The following is a 22,520-nucleotide window of genomic DNA, read 5'->3' as shown; positions in this document are numbered from 1 at the left end:
CATCCAGATCCGCACAGCCTCCAGGCATCGGGACGCCACGTCGAGGGCATCGTTTGGGTGGTTTGGGGTAGAGATGAAAAGTTGGGTATCATCAGCGTATTGATGATACCGTACCCCAAAACCACGGATGATCTCGCCCAGCGGTTTCATGTATATGTTGAACAGGAAGGGTGGGAGAACCGACTCCTGGGGCACCCCACAAGTCGATCTCTGCCCTCCAGTCAACACAAACTGCGACCGATCCAACAGGTAGGAGGAGAACCACCGTAAAACGGTGCCCCCCACTCCCAACCCCCCGAGTCGTCGCAGTAGGATACCATGGTCAATGGTATCGAAAGCCGCCGAGAGGTCTAATAGGACCAGGACAGAGAAGCAGCCCCTGTCCTGGGCCTGCCAGAGATCATTGACCAACGTGACCAATGCCATCTCCGTGCTGTACCCGGGCCTGAAACCTGACTGGAACAGATCCAGGTAGACAGCTTCATCCAGGTACTGGGGAAGCTGACGTGCTACCACACTCTCGACAACCTTTGCTACAAAGCGAAGGTTGGAGACCGGACGATAGTTGTCTAAAGAAGCTGGGTCCAGGGAAGGCTTCTTAAGGAGGGGCCTCACCACCGCCTCCTTCAAGGCGGTGGGAAAGAACCCCTCTCTCAATGAAGCGTTGGTAATCGCCTGGAGCCAGCCTCGTGTCACTTCCCGGGAAGCCGAAACTAACCAAGAGGGACACAGGTCCAGCACACAAGTGGCAGCACTGAGTCTCCCCATAATCCTGTCCATGTCTTCGGGGGTCACGGGGTCAAACCCATCCCAGATTGTCTCCTCAAGATTCATCCCTGTCGGCTCGCCCGAATCTACCCAGTCAGAGTCCAAGCCTGCCCGGATCTGAACGATTTTATCCTGCAGATACTGAACAAATTCTTCAGCCCTACCCTGCAAGGGGTCTTCCCCAGTTCCTTGGTTAAGTAAGGAGCGGGTCACCCTAAACAGGGCGGCTGGGCGGTTATCTGCAGACGCGATAAGAGCGGAAGAATATTGCCATTTTGCCGCTTCTATCGCCACTAAGTAGGATTTAATATGAATTCTTACTAGTGTTCGAGCAGGTTCGGACCGGCTGGCCCTCCAGCCACTCTCCAGCCGTCTTTTCCGGCGTTTCATCTCCCGGAGCTCCTCGGTAAACCAGGGAGCCATCTGGGATTGACACTGGGTCAGAGGCCGCAAAGGCACAACGCGATCCAAGGCCCCAGTGGCAGCCCTATCCCAGGCTTCCACTAGGGCTTCGGTCGAGGTGTGAGCAAGGGATTCAGGAAAAGTCCCAAGCTCCATCAGGAACCTTTCGGGGTCCATCAGGTGCCTGGGGCAGAACCATCTAGTCAGTTCCGCCTCCCTGCTGCGAGGTGTAGCGGTATGGAAGTCAAGCCTGATGAGGAAATGATCAGACAATGACAAGGGTTGAATAGAAATATCCCCTAAATCTAGATCATTCATCCACTGCCCAGAGACAAAAATCAGGTTGAGTGTGTGTCCCCCATTATGGGTGGGGTCTTGAATTAACTGAGTTAGGTCCATAGCTGTCATGGAAGCCATGAACTTCCAAGCTGACTCGGATGTCTCGCCAATGGAAGGCAGATTGAAATCCCCCAGGACCATGAGCCTGGGGAAATCAACCGCCAATCCAGCTAATACATTCAGCAGCTCCAGCAGGACCGATGAAACGTAGCAGGGAGACAGGTATGTAACAAAAAGGCCCACCTGAGTTCCAAGGCCCCACTTCACACAGAGGGACTCACACCCACCTATCTGAGGCACAGTGACCTCCTGAGGTCTGAGACTTTCCCTAATAACCACCGCCACCCCACCGCCCCTGCCTGTGCTCTCGGCTGGTGAAACGCCCGGAAGCCTGGTGGGCATAGTTTGCTAAGGGGCAAACCCTCCTCATGGCCCAACTAGGTCTCCATAATGCACGCCAGGTCCACTCTACCCTCTTGTATGAGGTCGTAAATGAGGGGAGCCTTATGAACCATGGACCTGGTATTAAGCGACACCAGCCGGAGACCAGGGTCCTGTAATCCCGAGCAACCGGGGATGCGAGAAGGGTGATGAGGGTCGGAACGCGCGATCGCTCTTAAACAGCAAACCCGCGTCCTCTGAACATCATTTGGCCCTCGGCCCCCACCATATCTGCCTCTCCCACAAACAGTAGAGATGGTGAACCCCCCAATGGAATGGCTTAGCATCTTCCCCGGAATCCCAACCCTTCCCAGCCCTCCCAACCCACGCCCATTAGTTAGCTCTGGCCTGTGCCCTGGCAGACTCCCCCCCAAGCCTGTCTGAGCCATCCGAATCAACCCCCCTCCCCCCCTTAAAATTTGGTTTAAAAGCCTCTGTAAAAAACCCCTAAGAAATCTCTTCTTCGCATGCCACCTCTCGGGATCCCAAGATCCGTCATTAAGGAAGCGTCTTGATAGGTCAGAAGGCCATCCCTGGGAAAGGGGGAGTTCCCGGAGGGAATAAAGTTCTGTCGCAGAATAACATAGAGGAGAGTGTGGCATCAACCAAACGGGATGACATCATGGGGAGATGGAATGAGGAGATGACATGTCCACGGGGGGGGGGGGGGCAGCCAGCAGTGTTCAAGGGGGTAGCAGGAAGCTATGTCCATCATAAAAATAGTTGGTGTTTGGGACAATATGTAAGAGTAATGGACAGCTGTCCAAAATCGCAGCAAATGCTAGCTTACGAGGTGGTGAAGCGGCCAGTGATGGCGGCAACGAGGACAGAAGCGCATCGGCGGCTGCTCCAACTCCGACTCCAACAGCTAAGCTCCACCCACACCAGCCACACTCACATCCATCGCCAGGGCCGCACTCCGTTGACCCAGTCCATAATATCACAGGAGAGAGGGCCAAATGGCCAAATGGCAAAGTACGGTGGCCCAGGCAATGGTGGCAACACCGGGGGGGCAACGAAGGACCCTCCCCACTCCAACTATGCCCACGCCAACTCCCGAAGCCATCTTCCGCTGGCATTCGTATCCATGCCAGCTGCCTCAGCCCCTCCCCGCTGATCTAATTTATCATGTTCATAAGCAAGGAGGAGGGGGGGGGAGCAACCGGGATAACACCACGGCGTGTTGAAAATTACCACCCCCTCCCTGCTGGTTGCAGCCCAGGCCCCGCCTGCCCTGCTTAGCTGAAAGTGGCGAGGGAGCAAGCCGCGATGAGCAGGAAGGGAAATGAGCACTGGCCACTATCCCTCTGCTTTTTCGCGGCAGTGGGGAAGACTTCTTTGCCAGCCTCTCAGGTGATCGGTCCCATCCAGCCCCTGTTACACACACACACACACACACACACACACACACACACTGCTTGTTGCCGCGTGAGACCAGCGCTGCTGGGTAGAAATCTGGGAGGGGGAGAAGAAAACAATCTTCTGCTAGGGATGGTCTTCTCCCCCCTCTCCCCCTAATTTCTCCCCAGCAGCGCTCACCTTGCACGGCAACAAGTGGTGTGTGTGTGTGTGTGTGTGTGTATGTGTGGCTGGCGCTCATTTCCCTTCCTGCTCATCGCGGCTTGCTCCCTCACCACTTTCAGCTAAGCAGGGCAGGCGGGGCCTGGGCTGCAACCAGCAGGTAGGGGGTGGTAATGATCCTTCCTGCCGGGGCAGCGGCAGCGAAAAGTAAGGGAAGCGAATGCCAGCCAGCATCTCTGCCTTCTTCCTCCAAGAGCCGCTTCTTCGCCAGCCTCTCAGCTGATCGGTCCCAGCCAGACCCCCATTACACACACACGCACACACACACTTTGCTGCCGCGCGAAGCGAGCGCTGCCAAGGCGTCCCAGTACCAGGGCTGAAGGGGTGGCGGTGGCGAGGACGGGCGGCCAAGGGCTTCCCTCCCTCCCCACCCAAGCAGACTTCTTGCACGGCTCCAGCCTGCAGCTCTGATGAGGATCCGCAGTCCGGAGAGCTGCTGCTTCCAGCGGGATATATTCTTCCAGGCCCTTGGCGGCATCTTTTTGCGGTTAGCTCGCCTCCCCACCAGCAGCTCCTCCGCCAGCATCCCGGGTGGAAGCAAAAGCGCAACAGCCGCTGTTGGGGAAGGGAGTAAGGGGTGGCGGTCACCTGTTCTCGCCCGTATATATCCCGCTGGAAGCGGCAGCACTCCGGACCACGGATCCTCATCAGAGGCGCAGCCTGGAGCCGTGCAAGAAGCCCACTTAGGTGGGAGGGAGGGAAGCCTGGCGGCTATCACAGTGCCGCTTCTGGCTGGTGTGGGAGTGGCTGCAGGGACCGACTGGCCGCTCCTGCCCTTCCCCTTGTGGCTGCCGCTGCCGCTGCTTTTCTGAAGTGCCCGAGCCGGCCAAGCCCTTTGGACTGCAGATGAGCCATGGGCTGGAGGGCGAGGGCCATGCAAGAAGCCCACTCGGGCAGGGAGGGAGGGAAACCCTGACCACAGCTCTGCTCTACTAAGCGACGGCCGGGATCCCCTCTCCATGTCTTTTGGCACGCGCGGCCCTTGCTCTTCCTGTTGGTGTTTTTTTGCGTGCGCATGTGCACACTGAAAACAAGTCATTTTCCTGGTGTGCGCATGCGCACCGGGGGGCTCCTCTTCTGTTTTCTGGCACGCCAATGCACGTAAAGACCAGCTGGATGCTGCACCCGAACCCGGAAGAGCAACTGGTGATGGCTCCGCGTGCCAGGAGAAATGGCTCTGCGTGCCACTTCCGGCACGCGTGACATAGGTTCGCCATCACGGCCATAGGCTAATAATCACAATCATATTCATAATTCATTTCACTCATTCATTCATCCATGCACTCATTCAGCCATGAAGACAACTGTTGTGGGAGAAGGTCTTGGGGAAGGATTATTTTTGCCATTTAAAGCAAAATCTTTACTTATGATAATAGGGATTAATAAAGTGATACATTGAGAAAAACACTGAGAAAATCTGCTTTGAGAGAGTAAATCCAGCATAAAAGTATTCTAACTGAGGTCTCCAACAGTGGCTGTCAAAGCTGCCACCTGTTACATTCTCTTTGCCTTCCAGCATCCAATGAAGAAGAACACTTTGCAAAGAATAATACTTGGTACATCTAAAGCTTGTCACAGGGTCCATATCAAAGAATAGCATCTCACCACTTTACATTATAGAATATATGCAGGTTTCCTGATGGGAAGCTATTTAGCCATTCCCTCCCTCCCCCCCTCCCAGTGATCTACTAATGTCAGTTGAAGTTCCTGCTGCCCAATTTTCATGAAAAACAGACTATAGTATCATGCTACATGATATGTTTCTTATTGCTGACATTACCAAATACATGCTGGCTAATGGGACTATGTATTTATATCATGTTAAGTTTAATCCAAAGGGAAGAGCTTTTCTTTTCTTTTTTAAATTAGATTGCGATCCTGTAGTGTAGACATTTTAAATGCCGGTAAGTATAATTGAACTCAATGGGTCTCGGTTCTCACAACTCCACATACTGTAGTTTGGGTTGTTTGTGAAGAGGTTTCAAGGAGATGCTTAGAGGTTAATGTCTGAAAATTGAAGAAAGTCAGAAAACAGTTAACTATAACTGCAGTATCAGTAGACCTTGGGGGGCATTTGAGGGAAAGTACAAATGTTTCAACAAATTGGAATGATAAATAGAAGTCCAAGTACACAATTAATTAAGGATCAATCAAAATCCAAAAGATGAATGCACTTGATCGCAAACCAAACAATTTCATTTCATAATCTTTATTTCTTGGCTGCCAGCAATAGAAAACTGAGATGGCTTTTAACCAGGCAATTGGCTCTTAAAACACACTCAGATCCACAAAATCCACCTGATTTCAGGAATGAGGAAATTTTTGACTTTTGTTCCTTGATTTGCCTTCCAGGGACAGAAGAACATATTCACTTCATTAAAGCAATATGCTTGCTTAAGTTAGTTACACATCTAGTTACTGAATTAGTACACAATAGTTTTGGTTAGCTTTAACATTTGTTAAAGGTTTTGCTTCAATGTATTGTTCAATGTCATAAAATGGGTTGAGTAACCAGGTTATGTGTGAAAACAGTCTTCAGTTTCTTCTGTGCTAACAAGTTTCCAGTTCAAGAAGACTTAGAATTTAGACTTAGGATAACTTTATTGTCACTTTGAATGTACACTAATCAGCATACATTAAAATGACATTTCATTGCATACAGATCTCAAAGGTCACCACCTCCAATATGCATTACATAGACAAGACAAGATAAATAAATAATATGTATATACCCACATATACATATGACACAGAGAAACAACACAGTCTATTCAGATTTGTACATGAACATGGCGAGAGAAACAAATCTTGTGAGTTTGCCAGACGGATAGCATAGGGAACAAAGCTGTTACAGAATCTGGTACTTCTGCTACCGGTTTGCTTCGTGCACACTTTGCGTGCCCAGAACATTTTATAACGAACTGTGCACATACACACACTGCAAAACATGCCAGCATTGGCAGCAGGGACCAGGGAACCGGTTCAGGGGCGTGGCCAGCCTGGGTCACTACCGGTTTTGGGACCCAGGCCAAAAAACCACTACCGGGTCAGCCAAACTGGGCCGAACCAGGAGCAACCCACCTCTGATGCATGCTTCACTAAGGATGACATATGGAGAGACCAATTCAGATCACTGGTTATCTGAAGTAACTGAAAGAGTAAATTTGTAGTTTTAACTGAAGCTTTCTTTCCTGGGTTTCTTTGTTCCAACTCAGTTATTTCTCAACAAGAAATTGTTTGAGAGGGCAATATCAGGAAAGAGGCATCTAGCAAACATTGCGATTCCTAAGGACTAATTAATATGCTGCACAGCCAAGACAACATATGATAGATTATCCATCACATTTACCTCTGAGGTTAAGGATCAGTAGTGAGTCTCAGAAAAGCTGATCAACTGTTTATTAAAGACATGATGAATCTGTCTTTTCCTCTAATTTCTCCCCTATATTTCTTCTATTTTCAGTTTTACTTCAGCAAAGTAGTAACACACACATATATACACGCATACCCATATATGTATAGTATATTCAAAAAGTATTCAGACCTCCTTCACTTTTGCCAATTTTGTTATGCTGCAGCCTGATTCTACAGTTGTGGAAATTCATTTTTTCCTCCTTAATCTACATTCAATACTCCATAATGACAAGGTGAAAAAATAATTTTAGAAATGTCTATACATTTATTAAATTTTCAGGGGGTCTGAATATTTTTATATATATAATATATATATATAAAACAAAAAGATGAATCAGATGAATTCATAATTAATAGAAATAATGACTTCGTCAGAATTAGATGAATTAAGATGACAACCATTTCAATCAATCAATCTTCTTACCTGCGAACCTTCTTCCCTGTACGGATTGAAATCTCACTTCCATTTCTCCACTTCTGATATAGCTGAGCTACATTTCAAAAGGGCAGGTTTACCTACCTTACTAAACTCTGAACAGCCTTGCAAAATTGCATAAACATCAAGAATAAACAGTTCCAAAATATTAATATTTTAGTTTTGGAAATGAGTTTCAAGCAAACATGCTGCAATCTCCTAAGATTTCACACCACATTTCTGCATTTGTGCAATTTTGACATACCTGGGGAGAATTTTTTTCCATTTTATGAATAATTGTTCTATTTTAGGTGCAAATTAGGGACCTAAATAAGCATGGTCTAAATTAGTAATGCCAGTGGCTATTTTATAGATATTTTATAAAATATTTTATAAAGGTGATGACAAAATTCATTTTGTCTAGTTTTTGAGGCTGATGAACTGGTTTGGAATATGTGGGCATTATTATGATGAAGATGAATTGTATGTTACTTTAAAATAGTTATATTAAAACATGGTATGTAATAATAAAGGATTATATTAAGATAGGATAAATTAAAATTGTCTTCCAAATTGCTGTTCAATTGCTGTTGGAGATAATTTCTGTGATAAAAATGAGTGTTTTGATTAGAACGATTTTTTGTTGATTGTTGTTTTAGACAATATCTGTTGTGGCAATGATGTACCATTCAAGCAATGGCAAACAGACATATCTAAATTTGGATGGCAAGAGAAAAACCATGAGATAAGTATAAAGGCAAGATGCAAAAAAACCAAAATATAGAAATAGATGATAGATGATAGATAGATAGATAGATAGATAGATAGATAGATAGATAGATAGAGATAGATAGACAAAGTCACTCAAATCCGGATGGGATGGGCCCCTTTCAGTGGTCCAGTCGAGGCGCCCGAGGCGAGTCTTGAGGGACCATTCTGGGAGGAGTTTGACTCGGTTGCCATCGAGGATTTGGACAGGCTGCGTGGACGCCTGCGACCTACCACATGTTTATTGGACCCGTGTCCCTCCTGGCTTGTACTGGCATCCTGGGAGGTTACACGCGACTGGCTCCTGGGCCTAGTGAACGCTTCGTTGGGCGAGGGGTCTCTGCCGGCCGCCTTGAAAGAGGCGGTTGTGAGGCCCCTGCTCAAGAAGCCTTCCCTGGACCCAACGGAGCTAGTTAATTATCGTCCAGTCTCCAACCTTCCCTTTTTAGCGAAGGTTGTAGAGAGTGTGGTGGCACAACAGTTCCCACGTCACCTGGAGGAGAATGATTATCTAGACCCGCGCCAGTCCGGCTTCCGACCCGGGCACAGCACGGAGACGGCCTTGGTCGCGTTGGTTGATGATCTCTGGAGGGCCAGAGATAGGGGTTGTTCCTCTATCCTGGTCCTATTAGATCTCTCGGCGGTGTTCGATACCATCGACCATGGTATCCTGTTGCACCGGCTAGAGGGGTTGGGAGTCAGGGGCACCGTTCTACGGTGGTTTGGCTCCTACCTCTCTGGCCGAACGCAACGTGTGTTGGCAGGGGAGCAGAGATCGACCCTGAGCCCCCTCACATGTGGGGTGCCACAGGGGTCGGTGTTCTCGCCTCTCCTGTTCAACACATACATGAAACCGCTGGGCGAGATCATCCGTGGCTTTGGGGTGGGATATCATCTGTATGCTGATGATACTCAGCTGTACATTTCCACCCCGAACCACCCCAACGAGGTCGTCGAAATGATGTCCCGGTGTTTGGAGTCCGTACGGGTCTGGATGGATGGCAACCGAGTAAAACTCAACCCCTCCAAGACGGAGTGGTTGTGGCTTCCGGCCCCCCGGTTCAACCAGTTGCTTCCATCTCTGGCCATCGGGGGCGAGCAACTGGCCCCCGTGGAACGGGTGCGCAATTTGGGCGTCCTCCTGGATGCCCGGCTGTCCATGGATGACCATGTAACAGCCGTGGCAAGGGGGGCGTTCCATCAGGTTCGCCTGATGCGCCAATTGCGCCCCTTATTGGACTGGGATGCCCTACGCACAGTCACCCATGCGCTGGTGACGTCTCGCCTGGACTACTGCAATGCTCTCTACATGGGGCTTCCCTTGAGATGCACTCAGAGACTGCAGTTGGTCCAGAATGCGGCCGTGCGGGTGATTATGGGGAGGACTAGATACTCCCCTGTAACACCTCTCCTGCACGAGCTGCACTGGCTTCCTGTAGTCTATCGAGTGCGTTTCAAGGTTTTGATTACGATCTTTAAAGCGCTTCATGGCACAGGACCTAGTTACATGCGGGATCGCATCCTGCCCCATACATCCCTACGACCAATCCGCTCACACAGAGAGGGACTTCTCCGGGTGCCGTCCACTAAACAGTGTCGGGGGGTGACACCCAGGAGCAGAGCCTTCTCTGTGATGGGCCCAGCCCTGTGGAATGACCTCCCCCGTGACATCAGGATTACTTCCGATCTCCGCTCCTTCCGTGTACAGCTTAAGACCCACCTTTTTCAATTATCTGGCCTGGCTCAACCGTAGTTTTTTCTTATTCCTCCTGACAGTCCTTTTAAATTTTACATTGTGTTATTATTAAGGGGTATTTTAATGGCTGATTTTTTAACATTCTTAATGTGATGTAATTGTTACCTCCTCCGTGCATGTATGTCTTTGTATATGTGTGGATTTGCTGTTTATGTGTTTGCACATATGTTTTTATGTTTTATATGTTTTATTGTACGCCGCCCCGAGTCCTTTTTGGAGAGGGAGCGGCTAATAAATTAAAAATTATTATTATTATTATTATTATTATTATTATTATTATTATTATTATTATTATTATTATTAATTTGAAATTGTATTCTGCAGCTTGTAGTTTGGTTTGGATGAAAGAACGATTGTTGCTGAGAAATAAAAGACTTTTAGAGTTAGAAGACCATGACCTAAGGTATGGATATTTATAGTAAATGAATGCATTACGCCCTATAGACAAATATGTGATGAAATTGACATTATTTGCTGAGCTGGACAAACTGACTTCTTTGATTAGAAAAAGTTCATTATTAACATTCATCAATGACTGAAAACTTCTTATGGACTTTTTACATTAAAAAGAAAATGATTTTATGACTCATGGTTGAGATTAAAAAGAATAGGTTATAGCAGGGGTGTCAAACTGGTGGCCTGCAGGCCTGATGTGTGATACACAGGCCAAGCACACCCCAGTTCCGCAAATGGGAAAAACATTGCAAAATATCATGTGAGAGCAGCGTGATGCAGCGAGTTTGACACCTGTGAGTTATAGAATGAAAGGAATCATAATGTCATCTTAGAGAAAGAGGTTTGATAGAATTGTAGAAAAAGATTAAAAGTCAAAGAGAGAATGAGAAAGTATTCTGCTCATTTATTTCTGCCCTCTTTTTCCTTCTTTTCCTTGTTTTTTTCCTTTTCTGTTTTTCTTTTCCACATTTACTTTACTATTTTTCCTTTTCTTTCCTTTGAATGTATTTCATTCATTCAAAAACTAGTTTTAAAAAAGAATCTTGGATTGCATTGTTGCTCTATCTACCAGTGACGTGCGGTGAGGTTTATGACTGGTGAGGCAGTGACACAGTGCTGGTTTCAAATATTTTTAGACTTGTGGACTTGAACTCCCAGAATTCCACAGCCAGGCATGCTCAGTTCCAATTTAAAGCGACAGCATTTGTTTTTCTCCTTTGCTCCTTCTTTCTTTTTCTTTTTCTTCTCCTTCCCCTCCTTCCTCCCTCTCTCCCTTCCTCCCCCTCTCTCAACACACACACACACACACACACACACACACACACAGAAGTTGGATTGGACTATCTCTCCTACCCCTTCCCTCTCTCACTCACTCTCAAACAACCCCCCCCCACACACAAAAGTTGGATTGGATATTTTTTCCAGTGGCTTGAAAGCAGCTCCTCTGCCATCCCCATTCCCCTGCTGCCTTTCCCAAACACCTCCACCATTGCAAATGCAGCCTGCTGTCTTGGTGGGAAATGCCTGGAACACAATAAAGCCCACCCACCACCTCCTGCTGGCAGGCTGGGGTGAGAGGAGTGGCAGAGAAGCTGGAGGGGAGCCGAGCCGAGCCTTCCAAAAGAAAGAGGCTGGGGGGGAAGTGTGTGTACTACAGCATGGCTCTTTGCCTGGCTTCCTGCCTCCTCCTGTGGTCTCCTCAGTGCTCCCTTGTGCTCTCCCTCCCCAAGTGTAGTTTGATTGCAGGTGGAGCCACGTTGCCTTTTCAAACTTGTAATCAGTGAAGCTGGGCTAGATTTTTATATAGTTTTATCCAGCTGTGTGTGTGTGAGAGAGAAATGAATGGGGGCCTGGGGAGGAAGTCACTATACTTGGGGAGGGAGAGCACCAGTGAGGTTAAGCAGAGTTGATTGCAGGTGGAGCCACGTTGCCTTTTCAAACTTGTAATCAGTGAAGCTGGGCTAGATTTTTATGTAGTTTTATCCAGCTGTGTGTGTGAGAGAGAGAAATGAATGGGGGCCTGGGGAGGAAGTCACTACACTTGGGGAGGGAGAGCACCAGTGAGGTTAAGCAGAGTCATCCACGGTGAGGCAGCAACTAGCTCAGCTTTTTCCTTTTACTTTTTTTTTCATGATGAGAGTGGTGAGGCTGTGCCTCACCTGCCTGATCTGACTGCACGTCACTGCTATCTACCAATAACATTGTAAACCACCCAGAATCACTTAGGTGAGATGGGTAACATAGAAATTTGATACATGCATAGATGGCTAGATAGATGATGGACAGATGATAGATAGATGGATAGATAGTTAGATAGATAGATAGATAGATAGATAGATAGATAGATAGATAGATAAATAGATCAGAAGATCAGAAACTTGATATCCATTCATATAACCAGATCATGTAGAATGCATATTTTTACTAATAGTGTACATGATAAAGTTGCAGTTCAAATGTTTGTATCCCAATGTAACATCAATATTAGTCCTTTGAAAATAACAATTATATCTGCCTCATAAAATGACATGGAAAGGGCCCCTTCTTCTTTATGCTGATGATGCAGTTCTCCTTTCATTGTCAAGGCCAGGACTGAAAAGATTACTTTCTGCATTTGGGTCTTACTGTGCTGAAAACCATTTGGCTATTAACTATGATAAATCAAAAGTACTAGTGTTTACTAGAGCCCGGAAATTGTATAACTGGGATATCAGTGGCAATTCTGTTAAGCAGGTTTTCCATTTTAAGTATTCAATTTCAGAACACCGGTGCCTGGACTAGACATTGAACCCAGGTGCTGAACTCGGCCTCCGGTAGTCACCAGCAGATTTTAAGATTCTTTTATATCCAGGGTGGCCAGTTCATTCCCTCTGCCCTACGTAGGTACAAAGCCAAAATGCTGGCCCAAACTCTTTACGGCATTCCCATATGGATACAGGGCTTCAAGGATTGCATTGAAAGAACCCAGGCTGCTTTCCTTAGAAAACTTCTGGGTCTCCCCCCTTGTGCTGGTTTTGCCCCGATATACCTGGAACTAGGCATTCGATCGGTGGAATGTATGGACTGGATAAACACCTTTAAATGGTGGTTTCGGGTGCTCTTTCTGGCAGTTCCTGGCAGCTACCTCTCCCTGGTGTTCACGGACTCCCATATTTCCCGCTGGGAGAAAGAGCTGCTGAAGAAACTTCATCTGCTAGGTTTCACAGACGATGCCTTGGGAAACTACGACCTCAAGGATGCCCAAATTAGGATAGCCCAACGGCTTGTGGACATTGATTTACAATATTTATGAGCCAGAGCCAATAAAACTTGCTCCCCCCTGACTCTCAACCAAGTTAATAACTATGGTTTGAGGAAGGCTTCCTATTTTTATACCCTAACCATTCCCAAGTATAGAAGAGCTTTTTTCCTAGCTCGCTTCAATGTCTTGCCCTCAGCACTTCTGGATGGTCGTTACAAGAGGCTCCCGATTAATAAGCGGCTGTGCCCTTGTGACAGAGCCGAGGTTGAGACAGCGGAGCATGTCCTTCTATTTTGCCCTATGTATAGCGTGGACAGATCTAGGTTACTGTCTCTTCCTGAAATCGTCCCCTCTGGTCCTGATGGCTGTGATTTGTTTGTGCATTGCCTTGGGGATGTCTCCTCGTACATCACCTCTCAGGTTTCCAGGTTTTTCTTGAGAGCTGTGACCATTAGAGGAGAGAGCTGAATCCTCCCTTAGTGGGGCTTTTGGTGACTGGCTGCTGTGTCTCTTTTGTAGTGATCTTGTTTTGGTCTGTGACTGTGAATAAAGTATTATTATTATTATTATTAATTTGATTGAATTTAATCAAGTTTGGTTTGCAGCAGGGGTGAAATCAACTTATCTTCATTAACCAGTTCGCAAATGTGAGTGCGCGCTCACCTGCTAATTTTCTGCCATGAATTCTCTGGTGGGTTTCAGGCACGTCTTTTGGAGGAAACATAAGTTGATAGAATCAGAACCTCCATGCCTTCAAAATAAACAAAGGATGCGCAATATTACTGTGATGGGTTTATAACTCTTTTGTTACCTTTCAGGGTATGAAATGGCATGAAACAAATAGGTAGAAACTCAGAACCTAGCAAGGTTGATTGTGTCACCCCATAAAGGTGAACATTTATTATTATTTTACTGAAATCTAGACTTGTAAAGATTATAAACTACCCTAAACCACAATATATATATTTTAACCCTAGTCAGATAGATTTACTTCATAAACCTCCTGTTTACTTTTTTTTAAAAAATGATATTTAATCCCATCAAATAACGTCCCATGAATTGATTTCTTAGAATGTTCTCTTTGTCTCCTTTCAGGAAGAGAATATAGCATACAGAATAAAAGTTGAAAGGGACCTTGGAGGTCTTCTAGTCCAACCCCCTGCTCAAGCAGGAAGCGCCATACCATTCCAGACAAATGGCTGTCCAATCTCTTCATAAAAACCTCCAGTGATGGAGCACCCACAACTTCTGGTGGCAAGTCGTTCCACTGATTAATTGTTCCAACTGCCAGGAACAATTTCTCCTTGGTTCTCGGTTGCTTCTCTCCTTGATTAGTTTCCATCAATTGCTTCTTGTCCTGTTTTCTGGTGCTTTGGAGAATAGATTGACACTCCTCTTGTTTGTAGCAGCCCCTGAGATATTGGAACACAGTTTTATTAGAGTAGCACATTTTTTTTTGTAAATTGAAGTGAGCTATCCAAATTACTCTTCTGATTCATTATTTGTATATCCATTTTTATTATGAAGACATTAGCTGGTTTCATTTGTAAATCCATTTTAGCATCTTTTTCCATATTACTTTTATAGTCTGACATTTTAAAATCCAGTTTCAGATCCACAAGATCTTTTTCTATATCACCCTTGTCATCCAGCATTTTTTTTTAAAAAAATTCAATTCCATATTTAAATTAGCCTCAGTCTCTATTTTATCTAATAAAATGTTGTTCTACATCCTCTGTTATAGTATCAGACAATCTATGTGAGCAGTTTCTGAGTGTATTGTATTGTTCCCAAACTTCCTTAATTTAATCAACCTTAATGTTCTTACAGTTAATTTATATATTGTTTTGTAAATTTTTAAATACCCCACAGGAAATATTCTATCCCCTAATGTTCCAAAACGAACATTCTAGCTCCCTCAACTCCCCCTCCCTTTTTTTGCTGTTTTCAGGAAATGGATTTCATGCAACTCCCTTGAGTCCTTACTTGCGTGAGGATAACGGCCAATCAAAGAATGAAGGTCAGATTCCAAAACTGGGAATATACATCTTCATCTCAATAGGATCTCTCTCTCTCCCTCCCTCCCCCCTCTCTAGCGATCATCTATCCATCCATTCATTCATTGAGATGCGGTGGCTTAGTGGTTCATTGATTGGTCTCAGATGGCCTCAGCTCCAGCGGTTCAAGCCTAGACCCTGCGTGGCAGGGTGAGCTCCTGTCACCCTCCTCAGCTTCTATCCACCTAACATTTCGAAAGCATGTTCTGTACAAGTAGGTAGATAGGTACCACACTTCAGTGGGGAGACAAGCTGGTGATCTTTGCAGACTGACTGATTCCTGATAGCTCTGAAGCTTCCCGGCTGCAATGCCCTGTTACAAGGTAGCTCTGGGAAGTGATGGGGCTTTGGGTAACACTGCAGGAAAACCCGCTTGTCTTTTCACTGGTGTGAAGCTAGCTCGCCCTCCTGTGGCACAACTTGGGAAGTGTGCAAGGATGTCTTCGAGCTGGTACCTTGACAAGACAAACGACTACTCTGCAATAGCTCCTGGCTAGTGTAACAACACCATACGCTAATAATCACAATTATATTCATAATTCATTTCACTCATTCATTCATGCACTCATTCAGCCATGAAGACAACTGTTGTGGGAGAAGGTCTTGGGGAAGGATTATTTTTGCCATTTAAAGCAAAATCTTTACTTATGATAATAGGGATTAATAAAGTGATACATTGAGAAAAACACTGAGAAAATCTGCTTGGAGAGAGTAAATCCAGCATAAAAGTGTTCTAACTGAGGTCTCCAACAGTGGCTGTCAAAGCTGCCGCCTGTTACATTCTCTGTGCCTTCCAGCATCCAATGAAGAAGAACACTTTGCAAAGAATAATACTTGGTACATCTAAAGCTTGTCACAGGGTCCATATCAAAGAATAGCATCTCACCACTTTACATTATAGAATATATGCAGGTTTCCTGATGGGAAGCTATTTAGCCATTCCCTCCCTCCCCCCCTCCCAGTGATCTACTAATGTCAGTTGAAGTTCCTGCTGCCCAATTTTCATGAAAAACAGACTATAGTATCATGCTACATGATATGTTTCTTATTGCTGACATTACCAAATACATGCTGGCTAATGGGACTATGTATTTATATAATGTTAAGTTTAATCCAAAGGGAAGAGCTTTTCTTTTCTTTTTTAAATTAGATTGCGATCCTGTAGTGTGGACATTTTAAATGCCGGTAAGTATAATTGAACTCAATGGGTCTCGGTTCTCACAACTCCACATACTATAGTTTGGGTTGTTTGTGAAGAGGTTTCAAGGAGATGCTTAGAGGTTAATGTCTGAAAATTGAAGAAAGTCAGAAAACAGTTAACTATAACTGCAGTATCAGTAGACCTTGGAGGGCATTTGAGGGAAAGTACAAATGTTTCAACAAATTGGAATGATAAATAGAAGTCCAAGTACACAATTAATTAAGGATCAATCAAAATCCAAAAGATGAATGCACTTGATCGCAAACCAAACAATTTCATTTCATAATCTTTATTTCTTGGCTGCCAGCAATAGAAAACTGAGATGGCTTTTAACCAGGCAATTGGCTCTTAAAACACACTCAGATCCACAAAATCCACCTGATTTCAGGAATGAGGAAATTTTTGACTTTTGTTCCTTGATTTGCCTTCCAGGGACAGAAGAACATATTCACTTCATTAAAGCAATATGCTTGCTTAAGTTAGTTACACATCTAGTTACTGAATTAGGACACGATAGTTTTGGTTAGCTTTAACATTTGTTAAAGGTTTTGCTTCAATGTATTGTTCAATGTCATAAAATGGGTTAAGTAACCAGGTTATGTGTGAAAACAGTCTTCAGTTTCTTCTGTGCTAACAAGTTTCCAGTTCAAGAAGACTTAGAATTTCTACTTAGGATAACTTTATTGTCACTTTGAATGTACACTAATCAGCATACATTAAAATGACATTTAATTGCATACAGATCTCAAAGGTCACCACCTCCAATATGCATTACATAGACAAGACAAGATAAATAAATAATATGTATATACCAACATATACATATGACACAGAGAAACAACACAGTCTATTCAGATTTGTACATGAACATGGCGAGAGAAACAAATCTTGTGAGTTTGCCAGACGGATGGCATAGGGAACAAAGCTGTTACAGAATCTGGTACTTCTGCTACCGGTTTGCTTCGTGCACACTTTGCGTGCCCAGAACAATTTATAACGAACTGTGCACATACACACACTGCAAAACATGCCAGCATTGGCAGCAGGGACCAGAGAACCGGTTCGGGGGCGTGGCCAGCCTGGGTCACTACCGGTTTTAGGACCCAGGCCAAAAAACCACTACCGGGTCAGCCAAACTGGGCCGAACCAGGAGCAACCCACCTCTGATGCATGCTTCACTAAGGACGACATATGGAGAGACCAATTCAGATCACTGGTTATCTGAAGTAACTAAAAGAGTAAATTTGTAGTTTTACCTGAAGCTTTCTTTCCTGGGTTTCTTTGTTCCAACTCAGTTATTTCTCAACAGGTTTGTTTGAGAGGGCAATATCAGGAAAGAGGAATCTAGCAAACATTGCGATTCTTAAGGAATAATTAATATGCTGCATAGCCAAGACAACATGTGATAGATTATCCATCACATTTACCTCTGAGGTTAAGGATCAGTAGTGAGTCTCAGGAAAGCTGATCAACTGTTTATTAAAGACATGATGAATCTGTCTTTTCCTCTAATTTCTCCCCTATATTTCTTCTATTTTCAGTTTTACTTCAGCAAAGTAGTAACACACACATATATACACGCATACCCATATATGTATAGTATATTCAAAAAGTATTCAGACCTCCTTCACTTTTGCCAATTTTGTTATGCTGCAGCCTGATTCTACAGTTGTGGAAATTCATTTTTTCCTCCTTAATCTACATTCAATACTCCATAATGACAAGGTGAAAAAATAATTTTAGAAATGTCTATACATTTATTAAATTTTCAGGGGGTCTGAATATTTATATATATATAATATATATATAAAACAAAAAGATGAATCAGATGAATTCATAATTAATAGAAGTAATGACTTCGTCAGAATTAGATGAATTAAGATGACAACCATTTCAATCAATCAATCTTCTTACCTGCGAACCTTCTTCCCTGTACGGATTGAAATCTTACTTTCATTTCTCCACTTCTGATCTAGCTGAGCTACATTTCAAAAGGGCAGGTTTACCTACCTTACTAAACTCTGAACAGCCTTGCAAAATTGCATAAACATCAAGAATAAACAGTTCCAAAATATTACAATTTTAGTTTTGGAAATGAGTTTCAAGCAAACATGCTGCAATCTCCTAAGATTTCACACCACATTTCTGCATTTGTGCAATTTTGACATACCTGGGGAGAATGTTTTCCATTTTATGAATAATTGTTCTATTTTAGGTGCAACTTAGGGACCTAAATAAGCATGGTCTAAATTAGTAATGCCAGTGGCTATTTTATAGATATTTTATAAAATATTTTATAAAGGTGATGACAAAATTCATTTTGTCTAGTTTTTGAGGCTGATGAACTGGTTTGGAATATGTGGGCATTATTATGATGAAGATGAATTGTATGTTACTTTAAAATAGTTATATTAAAACATGGTATGTAATAATAAAGGATTATATTAGGATAAATTAAAATTGTCTTCCAAATTGCTGTTCAATTGCTGTTGGAGATAATTTCTGTGATAAAAATGAGTGTTTTGATTAGAACGATTTTTTGTTGATTGTTGTTTTAGACAATATCTGTTGTGACAATGATGTACCATTCAAGCAATGGCAAACAGACATATCTAAATTTACATGGCAAGAGAAAAACCATGAGATAAGTATAAAGGCAAGATGCAAAAAAACCAAAATATAGAAATAGATGATAGATGATAGATAGATAGATAGATAGATAGATAGATAGATAGAGATAGATAGATAGATAGATAGATAGATAGATAGATAGATATAGAATTTATCAATTTGAAATTGTATTCTGCAGCTTGTAGTTTGGTTTGGATGAAAGAACGATTGTTGCTGAGAAATAAAAGACTTTTAGAGTTAGAAGACCATGACCTGAGGTATGGATATTTGTAGTAAATGAATGCATTACGCCCTATAGACAAATATGTGATGAAATTGACATTATTTGCTGAGCTGGACAAACTGATTTCTTTGATTAGAAAAAGTTCATTATTAACATTCATCAATGACTGAAAACTTCTTATGGACTTTTTACATTAAAAAGAAAATGATTTTATGACTCATGGTTGAGATTAAAAAGAATAGGTTATAGCAGGGGTGTCAAACTGGTGGCCTGCAGGCCTGATGTGTGATACACAGGCCAAGCACACCCCAGTTCCGCAAATGGGAAAAACATTGCAAAATATCATGTGAGAGCAGCGTGATGCAGCGAGTTTGACACCTGTGAGTTATAGAATGAAAGGAATCATAATGTCATCTTAGAGAAAGAGGTTTGATAGAATTGTAGAAAAAGATTAAAAGTCAAAGAGAGAATGAGAAAGTATTCTGCTCATTTATTTCTGCCCTCTTTTTCCTGCTTTTCTTTGTTTTTTTTCCTTTTCTGTTTTTCTTTTCCACATTAACTTTACTATTTTTCCTTTTCTTTCCTTTGAATGTATTTCATTCATTCAAAAACTAGTTTTAAAAAAGAATCTTGGATTGCATTGTTGCTCTATCTACCAATAACATTGTAAACCACCCAGAATCACTTAGGTGAGATGGGTAACATAGAAATTTGATACATGCATAGATGGCTAGATAGATGATGGACAGATGATAGATAGATGGATAGATAGATAGATAGATAGATGATAGATAGATAGATAGATAGATAGATAGATCAGAAGATCAGAAACTTGATATCCATTCATATAACCAGATCATGTAGAATGCATATTTTTACTAATAGTGTACATGATAAAGTTGCAGTTCAAATGTTTGTATCCCAATGTAACAGCAATATTAGTCCTTTGAAAATAACAATTATATCTGCCTCATAAAATGACATGGAAAGGGCCCCTTCTTCTTTACGCTGATGATGCAGTTCTCCTTTCATTGTCAAGGCCAGGACTGAAAAGATTACTTTCTGCATTTGGGTTTTACTGTGCTGAAAACCATTTGGCTATTAACTATGATAAATCAAAAGTACTAGTGTTTACTAGAGCCCGGTGTCATGATGTTAAAAAGTTTGCTAGGCCTGAACTGCCTGAATTGACACTCAAGAGTTAAACTAAGAAAGCTTTATTGCGCAGGTCATAAAACAAAATGTTATCTGAAAGTGATTTATTGCGCACGCATTACACATTCCTAAATTCCTCTCTTCTTTGTTCGGCAGCCAACTTTGGCAGACGTAGCTTTCATTATCAAAATGTAACCAATTAGTTATTTCTGTTTCATTTACTTTTATTATTTTATTATTAAAGTTTGTTATTAATTAGAATACTTTTAAAAGACTTTTAATTTTTTCTCAATATCTCAAAAGATATGCGGAAGGGAATCAGCCACGGTCCATTGATCTCAGATATCAGGCGTTTTTACCCTGACAACTTGGTAGCAGAGTTGGTCCGATGATACAAGCTGAGATGGCTACAATTTATGGCTGTATTTTCCCTTCATGCTATCTAAAGATAACCGACTAAGGCTAATTAGCCATGTCAAAGAAGAGAAAGAAAAGAAAAAAACACGGACATGGAAAGCGCTCGAAAGAATCCATTCCCTCAGACACAGAGGAGCAAGATTCTTCAGGTGCCGAGCCAGATGTGGGGGAAGGAGTTACAGAAGGCAAGATCCACGGACTGAGGTCAGTAAATCTTCCTCATTATCAAGATACAATTAACGAACGGCAAAAGTCTAAACGGCAACTGCCGGCAGAGAAAAAATCCTCCCACGCAGAAAGCAAAGTTTATGAAATCTCCCCAGATGATGAGCAAGAAATGCAAAGCTATCTTGATCAAATAAAGCTGTTTGAAAAATATACTAGGGAGGTGAGAGAGTGCTTTAACAAAATAAAGCGAAGTAGGAGGAGCTCCCCCACTCCCAAAATGTCTGAGGACGCCATCTTGTCTTCAAAACAACAGCCTAAGACAAACCCCACAGAGTTCATTGGTCAATCAGAACAAAGAGACATGTACACGTCACCGAGGTCACGTGGTCCCTTTGAGTCAACTGAACTTCCGCATACGTATAGAAAGGTGAGGCAGCCAAAAAGTGAAGCTGCACTGCCATCTGCTGGCGGAGAAAAATTATTACAGCAAAAGATGAAGCAATTGGACCAGATTTTTAGAGATCTGTCTATGAGTTTTACAGAAGCCCAAACTTTGCCCCCAAAGGTTAAGTCTTCAACACCCCCTGGCGGCGTTGAATCCTCCCTAGATGGAAAAAGGCAAAGCCAAAGGCGAATTCGAGGAAGCCAATTTGATGTTGCCACGCAAAGGCCAATGATGCAACCCCAGCATCCCCTGGTTCAACAACCAGATTTGCAACCAGAGCAACAAATTGTTCCTCAGCAGGTATTCACAGTCACCCCCTTGACTGGTGAGTCCAAATTAAAGGAGTCAGGAGAGAATTATAAAGCCTGGGTCAGTGAAATTGCGCTCTTACTTCGAAGAGAAGGCACACATTCCATGATTTTTAATCCTCCTCCTCCACCGTGGACGCCTGCAATAAGAGACCTCGAAAACAGAGCAATCACGACTTTACTCATGTCAATGGAAATTGAGATCCAAGGTATCTTTCCACCTGATGCAACTGCCCAAGAAATATGGGCTATTTTGGAAGATTGCTACAGGCCCGTTTCAATTGAATCTTCATGTTTGCTCATGTCTGAGTTCCATGGTTCGAAGTTGAAACCTGGTGAACGAATTGGTGGACATTTGACCAAACTGAAAAGAATGAGAAGTGAATTGAGACAAAATGGCCATGTAATCGATGATATCCAAATGATTAGCATCATCATTAACTCATTGAATTATGAATGGAAAGATGCTGTTGCAAAGATTAACTACGTGCCTATTGCTCAACGCACAGTTAACCACGTTTGCAGACTTTTAGTGGAAGACGAAGCTATCAGGTTAGCTACCCCACATCTGCAACGACCTCCAGCGTCAAAGGCTCCAGCCAGATGTCCCTTCCGAGGAAGAGGCTACGCTCCAAGGATGCCAAAATGCTACACCTGCAACAGTGTGGGACATGACACCCGGGATTGTCCCCAACGAGTTCCAGCTCCCGCCACGTACCAGCCCAGAGGAACAGATTCCAGAGGCAGAGGTAGAGGCGGAAGACAAGGTCGTCGTGGTCCAAGGTGTGATTCACAAGCTCCACTTGTGACACTGGCCATAACCAACGTTCCACAA

At 43.6% G+C, this 22,520-nt stretch overlaps 1 protein-coding gene across 1 annotated transcript in view; it reads right to left on the bottom strand.

Annotated features, from left to right (window-relative positions):
* The window catches only part of LOC309383717 (lysozyme C, milk isozyme-like), a 58,579-nt gene extending 51,191 nt beyond the window's left edge, over window positions 1-7,388 (bottom strand). Inside the window, exon 1 of the mRNA XM_081936554.1 lies at window positions 7,370-7,388. The gene's annotated coding sequence lies outside the window, so the exon portion shown is untranslated. The remainder of the gene's footprint in view (window positions 1-7,369) is intronic.
* Window positions 7,389-22,520: the final 15,132 nt, after the last annotated feature.

This window comes from Natrix helvetica (assembly GCF_964273705.1).
Source record: "Natrix helvetica genome assembly, chromosome: 1".
Taxonomy (NCBI): domain Eukaryota; kingdom Metazoa; phylum Chordata; class Lepidosauria; order Squamata; family Natricidae; genus Natrix; species Natrix helvetica.
The sequence above is the reverse complement of the archived record's forward strand: the minus strand, read 5'-3'. Positions and strand labels throughout refer to the sequence as shown.